We start from the raw sequence: 21,835 nt of genomic DNA on the forward strand, positions 1-21,835 counted from the left end.
CTGCAACGTACAATTGCAATTGTTCTTAACATTCAACAATATGAAGACAATCCACCTTAAGATGGGCAAAAGCCTCTCATGTGAAGGTAGTCAACATCCCAAGCCATTTGGGAATTGTGGCTAGGAACACTATTCACAAGCATTACACACCTATCAGAATGTTTTGAGTCTAAAATTCTGACAACATCAAATGCTAGAGAGGAGGCTGAGCCACAGGAAATTTCATCTGCTGCTGATGCAACAGGTCATTTTGCAAGGTGATGTGGTACTGACTTACAAAACTAATACTCAAGCCATGTAGCCCAGCCACTGGGCTCCCTGGTGTTTACTCAAATGAAAACTAATGACCATACAATAACTTCACACAAATGTTTTAGTAGCTTTATTTATGTTACTACAACGGAAAAGCAACCAATACGCCTCTTACTGGAGAAGTGAGTAAAATAGTTCTCACAAGAAATGAGCTACCAAATTAGGTAAAGTTACGGAGAAAGCCAAAGTGTGTGCTACTAAGAGGAGCCAGTGTGAAAAAGCTATATACCATATGATTCCAAGTAAATGACTTCCTGGAAAAAATAAAAGTATGGATTGTTCGGAGCACAGTAGCTACTAGAGATTAGGTGAAAAGGAAGAAAGAGCTACTTTAGTGATGGATAGCCGTCTTCATACACATTTGCAAACCCACAGAATGTGTAGCTCACAGTGGTGCCTAATTTAAACTGTAGCGTTGGAGTTATAATGACGTATGAGCATAGGTGTGTTAGGTGTATTGAATGTACTGCTCCGAAGCAGGTATGAGTAGAACCAGACCATGGGTGTATATCAAGATAAGAGCTAGATGGTTTGGTTTTATTGTTATTTGAACCTGCTCTAAAAATAAATTTTATTATTGAAGTACTTGAAGTCCTAGAAACAACTTCCTTCCATGTTTTTTGTTGCATTCCTGACCCTTGCCAGGTCTGGACTTTGCTCTTTGCATTTTTATTACATGACACAGCAGGTGCTATTTCAGATCTCTGAAGGTCTCAGGCTTTGTTACAATGGTGGATTTTGTTAGGTTCAGTTTTCATTGGCTTAATGAAATTGCTGTGCAATGGGAAAGCTTCCTTGCCATCAGTGGGTTACCAAGGCACAGAATAACGATAGAGGCTTGCTTTGGTTTTCCCCACCTTATATACTAGTTCTCAAAAGAATGTGACTACTTCTCTGGCTGCAGGGGCTGACAGTGCCACAGATGTCACAAGCAAATTAATGCTGGCAAAAATGGTGTTATTGAGCTGACATGGGCATCAATTACAGATGTGATATACAAACATATTCTTGGCTCATACTGTTCAATCTTACTGCAAATGAGTGGACATGCACTTCTAAATTTTTATTAGCTGTCAAATACTCATGTATCCCAAGCGTCTGCCAAACAGTGTCTATGAGTTGAGCATGCCTGATGAAGACTTGGCCAGTTATAACTTGGGGTCTGTGTGGGTGGCCCCTTCAACACGGTAGAAAGGTATATGGTAGATGGGAACTCTAGCCTGATCTGAAAGAGAAACTGCTATCTGAATTTCCAAATGATTTTTCTGAGTTTAAAGATTGTCAAATAACATGGAACTTTAAAACACCACAGCCCAACTCCAGCAGAACTCAGCTGCAGTTACGTGTGTTTTATGTCTTGCCCAGTACATCATTTCTGCAATAGGCAAGTTGATGCTATTGTTTCTGTGGCTGTTTTTGTTTGTTTGTTTTGGTTTTGTTTGTTTTCTTGTTTTTTCTTTTGGAGGTTGATGGCCTCATCTCATTGTGCCTCAGTTTCTTCTTCAGTTCCAGATAGTGACTAACATCTTAGGAAGATCCCATCTGGCTCTGTGTGTCACTTTACTAAAGGACGCTGGGGCTCAGAGAAGTTAAGAACCTTGCATGGGGTTGGCTAACTCTTGAGTAGTTCAATCCTTGAGTCAAGTCTGCTTGTGTGGCCTCACCATTCACAGAGTGCTGTCTCCTTTTATTAGTAAAGCAGCCTGTGCCATTGAGTATCTCTCTACTTGAGAACTCTCTCCTGTTCTAGGCCGTTAGTGTACTCCGGTGAGTGAAAGCAGAGTTGGGAGAATCGAACACACAGTGATCTAGCCCCAGTGCTGTGCAGGACCCTGCTGTATATACATACATTGTTATTTTGATTTGGATACAAAATCTCCCTATGTGAGGCTATTATTTTCTTTCTGAGAAGCTGAAAACAAACAAGCCAACCAAAGCTGAGCGACTTGAGCCATTCTGGAGCACACAGGAACTGCCCAGGTCTCCTAGACCTTCAAAGCCTATGTTCTTTTACACTTCCTCCTGTCTCCCTCCTCTAAGCTTGCAATGACACCCAATGTCACTGTCTTCATTTCCACAGCACCACAACCTCTGCCAGATGGCTGCAACCTCCAAGCTGCTTTCCTAGAGGACAGCCAAGGATCGCAAGCAGCATGATGTCTTCCAGGTTCCTCCCTAACTACTGCTCTACCCTCCCCCTCCTTCAATTGCCTTTCTGAAACTCATTTACCAGCCCCGGCAAATGCACCATCTCTGTTGGGGGCCTGGCAGGAAGTAGACCAAAACTCAAACGGGATTAGTGAGCCGAGCTGAGTTATATTTGGGAAGCATTACATAGGCATGGCAGCGACAAGAGAAACCAGCAAATGGGCTGACGTACCCCGTGGCTAGCAGCAGCAGGGAGCAGCCATTGGTGCCCAAGAGCAGCTGTGGCCTTGGAAGAATACAGCGCTGCCGCTGCCGTCTCAGAGCTTGGCAGGGAAGGAGCTAGGGAATAAACTAGCCACATCTCCTCCATCTATCAAGAACAAACACATCTAAGAGACAGGAAAACAGTGTTGAGTGGCGCAGGTGGGACAAAGTAGGGACCAATGATCCCGCTCATTTCCTGTATGCTATTGCTGCCTTTCCAGGTGTGAGCATTCTGAAGGGTCGCTCTGCCAGCAGAGATCAGGCGGTCCTACCCACGCGGTTGTTGTCTCTACTTCCCTGCTAGAGTTATAGCCAGCTTGCATCTAAATACACCTTCAGCTTGGTACCAGCAGGCCTGAGCCTTTCCATCATCTGGCTCAGACAATCGGCATTTTCAAGTGCAGGCTTGAGGATGCTGAGGAGAAAAGCTGTTTTCTTTCCCAAGCGCATCTGCACACTGAACATCTGTATAGCCCTGCTTCTCCCAAGGACCTGGACCCAACAGTGTCTTTACTTTTAGGCTTCCAGGAGAATCCTGTTTTTTTTTTTTTTTTTTCTTCTTGGATCCTTTGGGGGTATTCTTCTTTTCCCCAACCTCTCTGCTTCCAGACCCACAGTACCAGCAGATTAAGTTATTTTAATTTTATGAATATGCATATACAAAAGCCTAAGCTATTTTCTGAGAGAAAGTGCAAACGAGTCTGCAGGAAATGTGCGGCTATTTCTGCTGATGGGTAGAAGTATGGCTGAATCACACCCAGAGCTACTGAGTGCATTCCGTGAGTAGCGAGTGCCTTGCTTTTCTGGATCAGAACGGTTTTTCAATGTGCTGGTGATGCTTAGACAAATGGTATTCGTTTCCCCGACAAGGAAACGTCAGGTTTGTCTTCTTTAAATGCTTATTACTAAGTGCAGGGATTTATGCATGCTAGCACACACTGACTACTTAAATTATGTCTCTAGATCTCAAAAGTAAGATTTGTCCTTTCAGAGAGAGAGAGAAAGAGAGAGAGAGAGAGAGAGAGAGAGAGAGAGAGAGAGAGAGAGAGAGAGAGAGCCCTGTATGCTGTCCAGTTATACTGTGGCCTCACTTACGCGGAATGACAATGAACATCCTAAGTCATTGTTAGGCCTCCTCCGACACCACTTCAGCTAGAAGATGGGAAGATACCTCATTACTGATGAGTGCAGCGACAGCCAGACTCCCTGATTGGCATTCTGTGAATTCTTTCTTAGAGGCACGGGGACTCCCTTTTGGCCATCAAAGGGATGATTGCCTGGGTTCTCCTTTTGACTTTTGACTATGCCTGGGTTGGGGCTACTAGTTTTACTCATGGTGTTTTGATAGAGGTTAAGTAAGGATGCTGTCTGTAAGCTTTCTGGCTCTTCCAGTCATCTCTTTTCTACTTCTGTGGCTAGAGTGTCCAGGCTTTGAGAGTGGTATTTTACTGGTAGTTTTGGCTTGCCAGTCTATTCTCTATACTGGTAGCAGGTGTCCAGGTTGGATAGTAAAATCTCCCCCATAGGCTCCCGTGTTTAGACACATGTTTACCAGATGGTGGCACTGTTCTGCGAGGTTGTTGAAGTGTTGGAAGCTGGAGGCCTAGCTGGAAGAAGTAGGGTTCTGAGGAAGGTGGAGCTCTGAGAATTATAACTCACTTGCTTCAGTTTCTCCATTTTCTGTGTGTGCCTGTGTTGTAACTAGCCACTCAAACCTCAGCCGCCACCACCATGAGCCATTGCCATCACCAAGCCTTCCCCGTCATGATGGGCTGTATCCTTTGAGGTGATGACCACAGTAAATCCTCACTGCCCACTTGGCTTTTCATGAGATTTTAGGCCACGGCGCTGAGGAAAGGAAACTGGCCAATACTCCTGGCAAGGCAAGGGTTTCCACTGTGCTTCCTGTTTCAGGCTATTTGGGATATCTCATCTTTCTCTCGCAATTTATATTTCATGATCTTCTTGACAAGTGTCAAAGAAGGACCTGAGAGGAGTGAATGTTTAGATAGATAGGGCCTTCTCATTCTTCTTCCTTAAAATTCCTTTAAAAATTTTAATTTATTATTGTTACTATCATATGTCTATATGATGTATGCATGTTGGTTCACATGCCACAGTGCATGTATGGAGATCAGAGAACCATTTTGTGGAGTCTGCACTCTCCTTCTGTCTTCATATGGGGGAGGGGTCAAACTTAGGTAGTCAGGTGGCACCACCACGGAGGAAGCCTCGTTACCCACCGAGGCATCTGGTTGGCTCACCTGAGTTTTTCTCTCTAATAATGAAATTAGAAATATATGGTCTACATGTCTGAGGAGGTGATATCCCGACAATATTTGATCTTCTAATCTATGAACCATGGGCACATTTATATGACTCTAATTTAATCATTTAATGACATTTCATAGAGTATCACAAATATGTTTTTTAAAAATTATTCTAATTGCTTGGTATTCCATACATGCATAGAAAGTGCTTTGATCAAACCATTGTACATTTCATTTGTTTATTAGATGACTAGTTGTGTTGAAATTTTGGTTGTTTTTCTAATTCATAGATGCTTTTTTTCCTTGCAACAATAGACATGTAATTTAGTGTTTTACTTCTAAGAGCTGAAGTTTCATTTCTATTTTGTTTGCTTGATATGTAATTGGTTTATTTTTTATCCCTGGGTATATGTGTAGAATCTCTTATTAAACTTGTCACTTTGAAACAATTTTCTCCTGTCTTCACTCCTGATGAGGTGAGAAAAGTGACAGCTAGTATTGTCTGCACTCTGAAAACACCCTACAAGTCCAGATGTGCTCAGAAGATGCCCTGCCAGTCAGATGTGCTCGAAGCTGTTTGCCACCCAGGCTCCTGTTTCCTCTGAACTTCAGGACTCAGCGATCTTTATTTTGCATTCTCCCTCCATCCTTCCCTCACCCCCGTCTCTCTCTCTCTCTCTCTCTCTCTCTCTCTCTCTCTCTCTCTCTCTCTCTCTGTATGTGTATTATTGGGCACTGATATTAGGGCTTTGCACAAACTTGGAAGGTGTTCTGCCATGGAGTTACAACCCTTTGACATTTTTATCTTCTCTTATTTTGAGTTGGGAGCTTGCTAAGTCTTTTGGCCTGGCTGGATCTTAAGCTGAGGACAGGCTGATTTGAACTTGTGATTCTCCTGCCTCAACCTTCACAGTGGTTGGGATGACTGGCACCCACCTTCAGGCCCTTCTGTTAACTTACAAAGATGCTCGTAATTACTTGGTTTTGTCAAGAATGTCAGCTAGATTGGTCAGTCAGCAGTTTCTAGAAACTAAAAAGCAGACACGTATGTGATATATTTTCGCATTTTTAAAATTTGCTTAAATAATTCTAATAATAATAATATTAATCACAAGTTATCACAGTGAAACTATCAACATTCAACTTTCTGGGACACTCTGACCCCTTATTTTTCTTACTCAATTGTAAAGTTGAACTTTTTTGCTAGGCAGATTCACATCTCAAAAGTTTCACTCCTCTGGTAACTCTGTGGCAGTTATGTTTTATCTTCTGGGTCTGAGCGAGCTGTTTCTACCTCTGCCGAATCTTGTGAAGTCAAGTTGTTTCTAATATAACCTCACATCTCATGCTCATCAATCAATTAATCAACAAGTAACTGTTGAGACTCTACAAGATATTCATTATTGGCATGACAGTGAACTTGTTCTTCCACTGAGGATTGCACAGTCATGCTGTCCTCAGCGTGAGGAGCTCCGCCATCACTTCCAGCCACTTCCTTCACAAGACCCACAGAGAAGGTCAGGTCAACCCAGAAAACCAAGATAATAACAAGTTCCCAAGAAGCTCTACTAAATAGAGTTAAGAAAATTTGGGCATTAGACACTTATTTGGTAATTTAGCATGATAATTAATTAATTGAAAATTCCTTAAGGCCACATTCCAACTTATTAATTAGTAATTGATTATATAATTAGTATTTACCCAAATTATTGAAACTTTCTCTTTGGGGTGGTTGATAAAATTAATGAATAAATTTTCTCATTATTACAATTTAGGCTTTACATAATTTATCCGGGTGTGTGTGTGTGTGTGTGTGTATGTGTGTGTGTGTGTGTATGCAGGTATGTGCACACACATGCACACACTTGTATACATGTTCATATGCATGTGTATATGAAGGGAGTGCACATTCACGTGTGTGTGTGTGTGTGTGTGTGTGTGTGTGTGTGTGCATATGAAGGTCAAAGGCCTATGGGTGTTTTACTCAATAACTATTCTCTTTATTTTCTGGGACAGGATCTTTCACTGACCCTGGAACTCGGGGATTTGGGGAGAGCAGCTGGCCATCAAGCCCCAGGCATCCTGCTGCCCCTCTTCATCTGCAATAGAAGGGCAGATGTATGCTGCTATGCCTTCTTGTTGTTTGTTTTTGTTTTTAGACATTGACTTAACTAAGGTCCTCATGCTTTCGCAGTAAGTACTTTACTAAGTGATCCATGTCTCTATCCTGTTTATTTTGATAAAGAAAAAAAAATAGGCATTTGGGATGTAGAGAAAAATCCAATGACCTCATTACTCAGAAGTAAACTTTTCTCACACTTTCAAAAAGTGTTCTATTGTAAAAAAATAATTGCAAGTGTCAAAAGCTATAATAACAATCCACAGAACTTCCATATACCTCTCACCTGTTTACCCCATGAGTTTACATTTTGTATTCTCCATGTATCTGTCTGTTTTAAATTTACATGTATGTGAATTAGACTACATATATGTGCATGCAGATGATGTCTATCTGTATTTACTGACTTTCCTGAATCAATTATTACCATAGCTCTTTACTGTGAAATGCTTTTAGATAAAAAGCAAAAGAAGGGGGCACTCTGTTATCCGACCACTACTCAGAGACCGCACTGTAGAAATTTAGCCTTGACATAATCCTTTTGTTTAAGAATGTGGCCTCTAGTGAAAGTTTGTCAAGTGTTTCAATAATGCTCTTTACAAATGCTTCCTTCAAATCCCATGTCAATTTCCAATCTTATATGAAATTCACTTGTCACATCTCCCTGGCCTCCCTGACATTTCTGTGGACAACAGGCTAGATGGTTTCTAGAATGCCTCTCAATTTGTCTGATATTATTATTATTTTTTAATGTTGAAAAGGCTTTGAAAGGGTCGGATGAACTCCCTGTCAGCCATGCATCCTCCTTTTCCTGAGGTCCTCATTTACGCCGACTCTTGTTCCTATCGTTCTTCCAAGATTGCTTTTAGTCAGGTACACTAGTGACCTTCATGTCACCAAATTCACTGGTTAGTTCCCAGTCATCACTTCATTGAACCGCTCGACACTGCTTTACGGAGGTCATCTCCCACCTCTTAGGGACTGGCTCATGTATTTCCTGGGCTTCCTCTTTGGTGGCCTTCTCCCTGTGTTCCTGCTTCAGGGCCCTGTAGAGCCTTCGCTCATCTCTTCTCATCTTCTAGACTTAAATTTAATTCTCAGACTTCTTTACTTTCTACGTTTTTTTCAAATAGTCTACTGAAGTAGAAAAATTATTTATTTATCTTCCTATTTACTTACTTATATGTGTTAATGTGTGGTGTGTGTATGTGTCCATTGTGTGTGTGTACATATTTGCACCCATGTATAACCTAAGGGATACAGAGGAAGATGCCCAGTGTCCTGTTCTCTCTGTCTGCCTTACTTATTTGAAACAGCATCTCTCACTGTACGTGGAGCTGTACTGCTTGTTTTTGTCAACTTGATACAAGATTAGATATCTGGGACAAAGGAATCTCAACTGAGAAATTGCCTTTATCAGACTGGCCAATAGGCAAGTCTGTGGAAGGCATTTTATTGATTAATGATTGATATGCTAGGGCCCACTTCACTGTAGATGGTGCCAGCCTTGAACAAGTGGTCCAGGCCTGTAGAACAAAGCAGGCTGAGCAAGTCATGAGGAGCAAGCCAGTAAGCAGTACTCCTCCGTGGACTCCACTTCAGTTCCCGCCCCTATGTTCCTGTCCTGATTTCTCTTCATGATGCACTATAATGGTAAGCTGAAATAAACCCTTCCTTTCTCAAGTTGCTTTTGGCCATGACGTTTATCACGGTAACACAACAATAAAAAGCTACAAACTAAGAAAATCCCCAGTAAGGGGATTATAAATGCATGTGGCTATAATGGCCTTTTATCTTAATGAGTGCTGGGGATGTGAAGTCAAGTCCTCAGGCCTGCACAACAAAGTCTCATACTCACTGACAGAGGGATTTGAATAGCATTCATGTTTGGTCTCAGGTCTAAGTCTAGCCTGACCTTCACTCCTGACCTCTAGACCATGCAACACACTGCCTATCTCCCCATGTAGAGACACAATAGGCTTCACAGAATTACCATGCTCATTATCAAACTCTTATTTTCCCAAAATCCCCAAGCTTTATCTCCTCATTAAGAGTAGACACCGACCTCTCTCGTAGAGCATTAAACAAGGTGACTGATGTTGATTCTCTGATTCTGCTGTTCCCTATGCTTAGTTTAATTTTACATATATAGCTCAAAATAATTCCTGGGTCATAGTAGGCATTCAGTAAATAATTCTCTCAAACAAAATTATATCTTTTCCGGTCCTTTTATGACATAAATTATTAAATACTTGAATAATGTTTTCTTTTTGGATTTTGGCAATTGCCATCGCTCAATAATACACACTGAGAATCTTTGCAAGCCAGATTTAAGTCACTTTCAACAGTCTCCGTGTCTTTTCTGTACTATAACGGGGTACTGTAATGATTTATTTAAATTCAACTGATGAACAATTGAATTGTTCTCAGTATTTTGCCTTTTTCAGCAATGCTATAATGAATAGGCTTATAGTGAAGTCTATTGAAATCTAATTCATCAAACACTTATTGAATATCCGTTTTATACAATTTACTGGTCTGGACAATGGGATGGTAAAGCATGAATAAATGGGATATGATTTGTTCATTTAGGAAGCTCATCAACACACAAGCAGACAGATAATGATAAATAAAGATTCCATGTTTGAGCGAGCAAGCCCTGAGTGTACAAGGGCTGCTGGAGAAGTAAACTATATGAGAAGAATTCAGGGCTATGGAAGGCCAGGAGAGGCAGGGGAGTATCCCAACGTTCTCATATGGGGATTCAGCTTTGATACAGGTTTGAAGTGTCAGAGAACAGGGAATGCAGTGAACACTGGAAATATCCTGGACTCAGCTCTTGTTGGACTCAAACAGAGAGTGAGTACCGATGAGGCCAGAGTGGTAGGTTGGCTTAAGCATGCAGAGTAGGATCAAATAATTGCCAGAAGATCCCTGCGGACATGGATCAACGTAGAACTAGGTCCATCTTGTCTACTTCTCAAGTTGTTTTCTTGACTGAAAGAAAGTTTGCCCAGGTTATCCCAGTTTATGACAAATCAGACTCATGGTTTTGAAAAGATGCCAAAAGTCTGTATTTTAAAAATATGCTGCCTTCTGTTTTGTTTTGTTTTTCCTGTTGGCTAACAGCTTATTTTTCAAGAAATAATTTTATAGCTCGTAAAGCAAATACAATAACAGAGACCCTGTTGATCCATCCCTGGTGGGCTGTTTATGCCCAGAGTCACTGCTCTGTGAGTCCTGCCTGAAGGACCTCTGTTTCAGGAATCTGAATTTCAATTTTTTTGGGGGCAGGGCCTTGAGCAGTAGCCAGATTCTTCCTCTTCATATCTTGATTCAACACACACTTCTACATACATAGAATCATATATAACTGTAATGAAACATCCAGAAAGCAATCAAGTCCTAACATCTGTCTTCTAGAGTGAAAGCTTTAGGGCTGGTCTAGATCCATTCTGGAGTATTATTGGTTCTGATCTACACTACCTTCCGGACTCACAGTGACTGAGAAACTCAATGGCTGCACTGTCCTGCCTCCAAGGTGTCTTCTGCCATCCACGCCTGTGTTTCTCTGTAGTGCCTGCCATTACCTGCACTATTTGGGACTTGGCAACCTGGTTAGAACAAAAATACCTTCCAAAAGGAATCTACTTCGTCTTAGACTATTAACCCAAGCAGAGTAGCATATGTTCAATGGATGGATGTTGAGATTCTGACCTCTAAGATTCTCAGCAGCTCAGATTTGTTTATTTGAGGTCTGATAAACACAGTGAGTGACTCTGCATCCTATTTATCTGGAGGAGGGAGCTGGTCAATATAAATCAGGAAGCCATTTGTAACCAGCCCCTTCAATCACTCCCTCAGCAATATATCCTAGAATCTTAGTCTTCCCCTCTTGACTTGACTCCTGCAGGCTCAAATCATCTCTGGCTTCTTCCTCAAACTTTGTCTAGGTTTGAATTTGTGAAACACAAGTCAGAAAGTCCTTACTATTTTAAGCTTTCTGAGATCCAAACCCTATCTGGTTACTAAGAAACACAAATGATTTCAGTTACCTTGGAATTAAATGTAGCCTAGAACATTCAATATTTGCCCGGTCATGTTGCAAATGAGCTACTGTATTCATAATGATGTGTCACCATCATAAATATGACAAAAGGACATTTGGAAAAAGATGATTATCCACACTGATGAGATACAAGCTCTGAAAATTAACATTTCCTATTCTTCGCCTCTCTCTGCTTTGCATTATTTAGGCATTTCTGGTGACTTGACCAAATCCTCCTGGCCCTCAAACCTGCAGCATTCAGAACCTTTACAAGATACCCCACAATGATATCAAAGGAAGGACTGACCCCCTTTGGAGAAGCCAACATTTCCTCTCTCAACTCTGGGCTAATAGAAAGACCTGTATTCAAAGGTCCCTTTGTCTCAGTGGGAGCACCCTAAGACATCTTTGGTTTTAATTTATATTGGTGTCAGGTACTTGCTGGATCAAAGTAAATGGGAGTGGGAGAAAGAAGCCAGAGGAAAGGAGATTAAAGAGAAGAAATGCAATGTAGTATATTTTACTTGAGAAGCTAGACTGTGGGACATTACAGCCCACACTTGGTAAGCTGTGGCCATACAAAAGACAATTAGTCCCTAGTTTTCCTGATCACTTAAGTCTCTAGGGTGAACTTGCATTTTGAAATTATATTTATTTAGTGTATGCATTTGGAGGTCAGAGATCCACTTGTGAGAACTCATTCTCTCCACCATGTGGAGTTTGGGGGTCGAATTCAGGTTATCAGAGTTAGCAATAGGTGCCTTAACTCTTTGATCTGTCTTATCATCTGTGGGAGAACAAAAAAAATTTTTTTAAGTTTATTATTTGAGAATTTCACACATGTACAGAATGTATTTTTGATTTAATTCACTCCCTTACCTTCTTTGTCCCATTTCTTCTGAACCCCTTTTTTTCTCTTCAGTATCTTCACCACCCCCACCTCTACCCCATACTGAGTTTTTTTGCATGTTGCTGCATGAGTATGAGTCTGGTCTTATTTATTGGTCTGTAGGCCACTGGCCAGGGGCTAATCTAGTGTTTCCCCAGCAGCCAGCAATTGCCAATAGTTCTTTAGCTGGCAGCGGGCCTCATGAGTGCCTCCCCATCCATAGCAGAATATGGGTGGGCTCAGTCAATTTCAGATCTTGTACAGGTAACCATAGCTCCTGTGAATTCCTGAGTGTAATGGCCTAGTCATGTCCAGAAGGCAGAAATTCACAGCACTCTGTCATACCCTTGTACATTATTTTTGCCTCTCATTTGGCAGTGCTCTCTGAGCATCAAATATGTGGTATAGCGGTCAAGAAAAATGTAGAAATGATGCAGTACCGTGGCATCACCCCTAAGGACTCTGATTCTGCTGGTACAGGTAGAACCAGGCACTGCAAGTTTTAGACAGATTCCCAGAAGATCCTAAATGCCCTTTGGGGTTAAGAATCACCATATTCCACAGTATGCACAATTATCAGCTTAGGCACATCATAAGCCAGAAGGGTTACTATTAGCATTATTTTCAACCTTCAGTTAAGAAAACAGAGGTAGAGAGAAAGAAGCACCATGCCTATTTCCATAGGGAATCAGAGGGGGTGAATCCAAATTTGAATCCAGGTAGGTGGATTTCAGAATGCAAAGCAAGGAAATGCAAAGATTAGAGGAGAGCAGAACATTTTATGCCCAGCATTTGGGGCAAAAATAGAGGACAGATGACTCTAGAAAGTAAACTTAGAACAGGAGCCCATGTCATCCAGAGTATGTTACGTATACTGCATGTTATATATGTCTATTTACACCGTTAAAGATGAGTGAGAAGGAAGGAAACCGCATAGTTGGCATACCAGCAAGGATGGTTTCACGGTGGACATCCTGCAGATGTGAGCACAAAGTGCTCATATTTGGTCAAGCGCCCTGCCGTTCTTGTCATAGTTATTAAATGCTGTTTTTCTTAATATGTTTGGAATAAGAAGCGCCATGTTTGAAAATGTCCCCATAGCCTACTGATTGTAAGCTTTGTCACCCAGGACCACCCTGAGTCTCAGGCCCATGGAAAACAGTGATCATTTCCTCTGGTGTAATGTTTTTCTTTTCCTGTTGCTGTAACAAAACCATCTTACAGTGAAGGGTTAATTTCAGCTCCCGTTTTGAGGGTACAGCCCGTCTTGACCGGGAGGTCAGGCAGCTGGTCACGGTTCACCTGCAGTCAGGAAGCAGAGCGAGATGGACGCTGGTGCTCAGCTCGCTTCTTCCCTTTCATTCAGTACAGGAGTCCAGCCCATTAGGTTGTCTCCCCTGCCCCCATCAAGTAATCCAACAAACCGTCTTCCTCACAAGCACACCCAGAGGCCTGTATCTTAGGTGACTTACAAACTGTCAAGTTGACCATGGATTTTAACCAGCACCCCTGGCTTGATTCTGGGCCAGTGGTTGGGAATGATCTCTTTCCTGCAGGGAGGTCAGCAAAGTCCTTCTTTGGAAGTGAATAGCTCCCAGAGCTGGTAAAGTAAACATCAAAGCCTCCAGCGAGAGGTAGAAGTATGACTTCCCTATGCTCACACTTGGGGTAAGCAGAAGCCAAAGACAAACCAGCAGTGCTCTGCAAAGACCCAACCACCAATCAGTGTTGTTCTCTGCAGATGCGTGAGGTGGCAGCGGTTTGAGGACCTTTTCACAGGCCAGGGCAACGTGGATGTGCAAGCAGGCTAAATAAACTATTCAAGGTCACATAGAAGTGCAAGAGGAGGTGATGAGGGGTTGGAATTCTGCATGCTTCCCTCTCTGCTGAGCCTACTCTTAGGGCATGATAAATTGGTCCCCAGACCTTTAGCTGGGCTTATGCCCATCACATTCTTCACGGATGCTCCTTACCGGTTTCCTCCCTCATAGTGCTTAATACGGGAGGGTCTGGACCACAGGAAGCATTTTCGAAAGATGAGAATTAGGATGCTTAGGTAGGTCCAGTCCTGGTGTTTACAAGTCCTTTAATTAATTTGTTTATTTTTATAATTTTCCTTCTTCAATGGTCATCTTTGAAGTACCTCAATATGCCACGGACTGGGTTGCACTTCCTTCATTTTTTCCTTCTCTCCTCTCAACTTCTTCTTCTTTTTTTCTTTGTGGTATAGTGATAGTGGAGTGTGTGTGTCTGTGTGTGTGTGTGTTATATGCATACATATTTGTGTGGATGCATATGTCTGTGAACACATAGAGGTCAGAACCTGGAGCTCATGCTTTTCATCTGGGCTGGCATCAAGCACTCCCTAGTGACGTTCCTGTATTTACTCCTTGACACCAGACATACAGGTGCATGCGAGACCTCACACGACTTGTTATGTGGGTGCTGGGATCTGACCTTGGTCCTCATGTTTGCACAGTAAGTGCTCTTAACCACTGAGCCACCTCTCCATCTCCCCTGCATTACCCTATTGATGGCAAACAGCAGATCTATTATTGGCTCTTAGAAAGTGTGTATGCCCTTCTATGCCAGAATGTGGCATATCACTTCTGAAGTCTCAGCTACTCTTTCTCAGGAAGGAAGCATGTGTTAAGTGGATCAAGATGGGAAGAAGAAAGGAAATAGCTCCTTAAATCTTACATTTAAGGATTTGGTGGGACAAGGTCACACAAATATGCTGTGTGCACCTAGAGTCTGTCTCTGGCTCACCTCGAGTGTTCATTGAGTTCCCTGGGATGACGTGTGATTATGCCAGCAGTTTCTCTCCTTTCTACTTTTTGGTACTCTGAACTTACTGTAACAGCACAAGTTTGCAAAGCAGATCCAGTGAGGATGGTGGCTCTCCAGTGAGGACGGTGGCTCTAGTGGCAGCCAAAATGTTGGAAATGTGGTAGCCCCACTTATCAGTGATTGTACTATTTATTTTCTTATCTCAGTTACAGCTTCATAAGCTTCAAGCGGTGTGTTCTTGAGTAGCCGGTGAAGTCTTCCTCAACCCTGTCACTCCATGTTGCCATGTCCCACTTCACAATTTTACAAATAAACGGTTGAAAACTGTGCAGCAAGGTATTTTAAGATAGAGGGAGACTAAATTCATGTATGTTTTACTACAATGTACTTCTATAATTGTTCCATTTCAGTAATAAGAACATATTACTCCGCTAAGTTTATAAAATTTAACATAGGCATGTACTGTATGAATTAAACTCTCTCTCTCTCTCTCTCTCTCTCTCTCTCTCTCTCTCTCTCTCTCTCTCTCTCTCACTGTCCAAAATTTCAGCCATTACTAAGGGGCTTGGGATGTTTGTTGGTTTGTTTTATATTAATTTGACATAAGCTAGAGTCATTTAGAAAGAGGGACTGACTCTCAATTGAGAGAATGTCTCCATTAGACTGGTATGAAAGCAAGTCTCTTGAGCATTTTCTTCATTAGTGATTGATATGGGAGGGGCTAGCCCACTGTCGGTGGAGCCAACTCTGAGCAGGTAGTCCTGGATGGTCTAAGAAAGTATTCAGAACAAGCCGTGAGGAGCAAGCCAATAAGCTGTGCTCCTCCATGGCCTCTGCATCAGCTCCTGCTTCCAGGCTCCTGCCTTGACTAGTGATGTTGAAGTAGAACTGACGTAGACTCTTTCTCTCTCCAGTTCCTTTTGGTTTATGGTATTTTATCACAGCAAAAGACAGACGGCTCATCCTCTGAATATGTGGTCCTCAGCTTGTGGCTGTGAAATCTTAGGAGGTGGGGCCTAGTTGGTGGATGCAGGTCACTAGCAGAGGGCTTTTGAAAATGATACCCACCTCTGACACATTTGGCTCTTTTCTTGATCTGCTCCATGTTAACGTCTGCATTGCATTCTTCTACCCCACAGTGATTCCTGCCATTTTGCATGGAGCTACACATTGTCACATCTTCTCTGCCACAGTAGGTGGAAATATCTCCCGAACTGTGTGCCAAGCTAAGATGTTCCTCCCTTTTGTTGTTTCAGATAAAAGAGCAGAGATAAGAGAACAGCAAACACATACTGCATCCTCCATGGATGTGGGCAGATGTGCCTGTGTAACACCCATCGGACAGGGTGGCAACAATTATTTGTACCATCTTAATTAAATTCCAACCACTGCTCTTTGAGATTAGGTACATTTTTCAGATGGGGACAATAATGTCAGGAGAAGATTCATAAGTTGTCAAGTGGTCTCTGTTTACCCCATAGGATGAATTCGAACTGCGTTCTGCATGGCCGCAGTGACTAGGCTTTTAAGCAGTGCTAGACTGAATCCCCCTCCTAGTATTTCTATTTTTATCTAAATGGATTATATAGCTATGCATACTTATATCACATTTAAGTCTTAGCATTTAACTTACTGAGTGATGGTACTGAACGCTGTCACTGTGCACTGACATGGCTCATATGTTAGGCATTGGCTTCCAAGCTCTTGGGAGAAGTGATATCTGAGATTTAATGTATTGCATAGTATTTTTAAATTGTGTCCTTCTTAGTATAAATACTTAAAGATATTGACTGGCCAAAATCTAACTGGAAAATGTACTATTCTTAAATCAAGTTGAAAGAACTTACAAAAAAAAGTTTATGTAAGACTATATTTGCCCTTCGTTTAATGTGTTCTTTGCCTAAATGTCTAGATTAGAAATGTTGATTAGTTAGTAGTTTTAATTCTAATGTAAGTGAAGTGAATGTTACTAGGCATTTGTCCATGCTTTGGGTTTTTTTTAAGCATTCTGTTTAAAAATTTTATAGTTTTCACAAATATAGTGGCTACTGTTTGTTTCCTAACCAGAAAATATTCACTCTTTCCTGTCTGAATTCCTTTCAGATATACATCCACATTTCCCCCTGACGGCAACAAATGCTCCTGGCAAAGCAAGCCTGCCCTCACATCCAGGATGTAACTGATTTGTTTCCTTTCTCCTTGGCGGTAATTGGTGCAACAATCCAGGATCACAACAGCCAATGATTCCTAGACAAATTGTTGAAGCGCAGCTAAAGAAAACTGGAGGATATATTGGCCAGGGACTTTGGGAAAGATAAAGTTGTGGGAAAGATGGTCATTCTTGACCAAGGTCATTGTCTTAGCAGAGTTTTATACTGTTTGTTCAAGGATGGAGCAACAATGGGAAGGAGAAAAAAAATAGAATCATAATGAAACAGGCCAAGCCTCCTCCTCCATATTCTCAGTCTTGCAACCAATGTAAGCTAGAGAGTTCCCTGATTAACACAGGCTGCACTTTCTGTTTGCTTCTTCCTAAGCCATCAGCTTCACACAGAGGCTGTTATGTACCAGAACAGGTACAAGAGCAGATACCAACAATCAAACTATGACAACAACCAAAATACTTATGACATTTTCAAGGCGCTGTATTCTTAAAAAAGCCTTTAACATGTTTTAATGCAGTCAGTAGTCTACAGCAGTGTGACACACAGCTACGGTTACAATGGGGTTTTGTTTTGTTTAGAAAGTTGAGCCTCAGTCTGAAAGGAATCAAACTGTGTAGTCAGAATTGCCCGGAGAGTCCTACCTTTCCACCCTTGTAAATCAGCTGCTTTCCATTTTCTCTTCCACTACTCAGCTGATAAACTATATTTATTAAAGACTCATGTGTCACTCACACACTGGGCACAAACTAATGACAATGTCCCCAGATCTCATGAAAGTTACTTTCTAGTGAGTAGTAAAATCATAAGTTAATCACGATAATTCCATGCAGAGGGCATTTTAAAAACAGGATAGAGATTATTGAGAGGAATCAGCAGGAGGCTCTGGTGATAAGTGGTCAGGGAAAACTTTTCTGAGAAAATTGATAGTTAAGTTGTATTTTTTATTTTAAAATATCTATTAGTTTCCAGTGTGTGTGCGTGCATGCGTGTGTGCACATGCACGTGCATGGGCACGCGCACATGTGTATTATGCAGAAGGATAGAGGAGCATGTCCTACCTGTTTATCCATCATCCTCTGACTCATTCTCTTGAGACAGAGTCTCTTGATGAAGCTTACTGCTTTCTTTTAGCTAAGCTATTTGGCCAGCAAGATCCAGCCACCCCCTTGCTGTGACCTCTTCCTCTGGTGGCAGGATTACAGGCATACACAATTCTGTTCATGACCAGGTTACAGGTACACATGATTCTGCGCATGTGTGGGTTTATATAGGTACTGGGGATCCAAACCCAGGTCCTTGTACTTGTTCTATGAGTCATCTGCCCAGCAGGGGTTGAGTTTGTAAAAATGAACATCAGCTAATTTGCTGATAGACACCAGGAGACATTTGGATTACTGGCAGAAGATAAAAAGAATGTGGATTAGAAATCAGTTCTCCATTTTTATCCTCACTGAGTATAAGGAGATGCTAAATGGAGTTTCAGTACAAGGTCCAGGAGGCGAGCAAAGAACTCTGTTCTGAAAACTCTCAGGTCTGAGAAGCAAGGCACTCAGTTGATAGCTGAGAGACTCTAGTCACACAGGGATGATGGCTTGCCCAGTATGCAACACATACCCTGGTGAACACAAACTTGACTTCTGGGTCTGTCTGAAGACAGAGGTACCTGCCTCAGACAATTGCCTACTCTCTAAGGAGTGTCTGATAGATGGTGCCATCATTAAATTATAAAGACGCTTGCTTACAAATGGCAAGTAATGAGTACAGACTTAATAAGCTTACCAATGGTCGCAACAGCTTTGAGGATGTCTCTGTTGGTGAATTCCACAGAGCCCAGAAGATGCTGTCAATACTCCTATAGGGCTACCTAGTTAATGGAATGAGCAGCAACTGTGGCATTCCTTGGCCAATTCCTTGAATGACTAAAGAAGATACTCATAGTCATTGTGTTAAGCCTCAGAATTCTATAGAAGAGCCTTTTCTAGTTAGTGGCGATTACAGACATTGCTTTCCTCTGGCACTTACATGTGGCACTGCAATTTTGCACACTGCAGGTCTAGACTTCAAATCTCATTCTATGAAATCTCTTATATGAACCCTGTGAGTTAGATCACATTGGTATTATTACAGGTATTAGTGTTTTCTGTTGCATCTTACTTGGTTGTGGAGTTTTACAGAGTGTGAGAAAAACAAAAATGAAAACAAAATGAACAAACAAACAAACAACAACAAAATTGTAGTCAAAAATGCTCTCCAGAATTGTCTTTCTCAAATATTCTAGTACTCTCCCATGAATGTTGTAGGTTGTTGCTATTTCTTTTTCTCACACACGGTAAGGCAGATGATTTCTTTTTTTGGGGGGAGGGGTCATCATAGAAAATATTAGAGACATGTTTAGTAAGGTAAAATGTCTGTTTCCTCATCATCCCCTCCCCCATACTTCCTGGTCCCCCCCACAGATATTGGAGTATGCCCAGCAGAAACTCCCACTAGATACAATTGTGCACTCCCAGATTATAAATGCAGAATTAGTCTCCGGTAAACTAACTCCCTGTAGTGATCCATTCATAGCAGAGCCTCAGGTGGAACTCAGGCTTTTTATAGATGCATGCTCCCGCTTTCTCCTTTGGTTCCCAGAGCATCAATTTTCCCTACTCTCCATCCCCCACCACTTCACTCTTGGGCCCAGATTCTGTGCTTTCTCTATCTCTCTAAAGTCTAACTCGGTCTGTGCCTTTGCATTTGCCTTTTATTAGCTGATCTTCCCCTTCCCTGTTTGAATGAATTTATTTCCATCCTGGTGTTGGCTTTACCTTTTTATTTTTTTTAAAGCTCTTAAATCATCTGTTTAATCTTTTTTTTTCTTTTGATATCTTTGACTCTTGGTCAAGATTAGCACAAGCAAAGGTGTTCAGTCAAAAGGCTCCAAGTCGCTTCACTAACATCTTGACTTCTCAACTTCCCCAGAGGTTCCATCACACCCCATGGCCCAGGAAGAGGATTGTCATTGTCACCAAGGAAAAGCCTATTTAGGCGAATGCCCTCTGCAGAGTCATTTATCTTCTATTCTAGTTTATACTAGAGACATGGCTATTGTCCAAAACGGTGATTTATTAGGGGTTCTCTTTAGGACTGTGTTTAAAGACACTATGCCCTACATTGTGAGATTGTTAAAGTAAAAATTTCCTGTAGAAGTAAATTTAGAGCAGGACAATGGGTGTGGGGGAGGAGAGTGTTGTCTGAAGTGCATGGCATTCTTACTGTTGGGGCTGTGGGTCCTTCTGGCTGTGCCATGTCACACTGTCCTCTCTCCTATTACTGCACGACTTTAGAGCTTAAGCAATGCTACCTCATTTATCTGACTGTTCTATATTCTAAAGCTGAGTTCAATTGTTTCAAGAGTTGCGGTGATTTTATTATAGAATGTCTTCATTTAGTGTGATGGCCATTTAGTAAATGTTTACATTCACCCCAGGCAAGCTGCAAGAGGAAACAAGGGAAGACTTGCAAAGACCTCACATAAATTGGCTTTAAGACAGTAAGACAAAGAACAGGGTAGATAACTACTGTTAAGTATGGGACTGTCTTTAGGTGGAATGAAGGTAGCAGTGCTGTGCCTTTAACTTACCATTGAACACTGGCCATTCACACTTCGGAGCCTCTCTTTCTGCTGGGCACATAGTGTCATTGTGGTATCATACCCACAAGAACACAAGGCTCGTTCTCATTCATCCCAGAATATGGATTTGATGTGGGAAGGCAAGGTCTAGTCCTTCTATGCCATGCTGCAGTACCCAAAGGCTCAAAGGAATGCGCCAGGAAGAACTGCCAAGGCTCAACTCTGTTGCCTTCTAGGAAAGTGTCTTATCATTAAGCTTGACCTTTGAAGACTTTTTCCTCTTGCCTTTTATATACACACCGCAGCGACTGCCTCTAACTCTAACTGGGGTGATTGGAACACTCTGTCATCTGCTGGTGTTAAAGTGTTACATTGAATGGAAATGCTGAGAGGCAGCTTGCCTCTGATTATGTAGGATTCAAGGCATCCTGATTGCTAAACTACTTACTATGACAAATGCAAGAACTTTCTGGTTCATTGACTCTGGTTGTGTTCTTGACAAAACCTCACGAAAGCAAAGATGTCTGGTTGCTTCACAAAGAAAAGTATTAGTTGTTTGTCGCCCCCCCCCCCCCCAAGGTATGTATACAGAGTATTCTCTGAAACTTTAAAAAATTTTTTTTATTTATTTTTTTATTTTTTTCCATTTTTATTAGGTATTTAGCTCATTTACATTTCCAATGCTATACCAAAAGTCCCCCATACCCACCCACCCCCACTCTCCTACCCGCCCACTCCCCCTTTTTGGCCCTGGCATTCCCCTGTACTGGGGCATATAAAGTTTGCGTGTCCAATGGGCCTCTCTTTCCAGTGATGGCCGACTAGGCCATCTTTTGATACATATGCAGCTAGAGTCAAGAGCTCCGGGGTACTGGTTAGTTCATAATGTTGATCCACCTATAGGGTTGCAGATCCCTTTAGTTCCTTGGGTACTTTCTCTAGCTCCTCCATTGGGAGCCCTGTGATCCATCCATTAGCTGACTGTGAGCATCCACTTCTGTGTTTGCTAGGCCCCGGCATAGTCTCACAAGAGACAGCTACATCTGGGTCCTTTCGATAAAATCTTGCTAGTGTATGCAATGGTGTCAGTGTTTGGATGCTGATTATGGGGTGGATCCCTGGATATGGCAGTCTCTACATGGTCCATCCTTTCATCTCAGCTCCAAACTTTGTCTCTGTAACTCCTTCCAAGGGTGTTTTGTTCCCACTTCTAA

General features: G+C 41.9%; 1 long non-coding RNA gene across 1 annotated transcript; it reads left to right on the forward strand.

Annotated features, from left to right (window-relative positions):
* The first annotated feature begins 3,335 nt into the window (after positions 1-3,335).
* Positions 3,336-21,187, forward strand: Gm38864. Its single transcript, XR_869285.2, has 3 exons — positions 3,336-3,604; positions 7,011-7,187; positions 16,944-21,187. It is a non-coding gene; the product is annotated as a predicted gene, 38864 (long non-coding RNA).
* Positions 21,188-21,835: the final 648 nt, after the last annotated feature.

The sequence above is a fragment of the Mus musculus genome, chromosome 6 (assembly GCF_000001635.26).
Source record: "Mus musculus strain C57BL/6J chromosome 6, GRCm38.p6 C57BL/6J".
NCBI classification, from domain to species: Eukaryota; Metazoa; Chordata; class Mammalia; order Rodentia; family Muridae; genus Mus; species Mus musculus.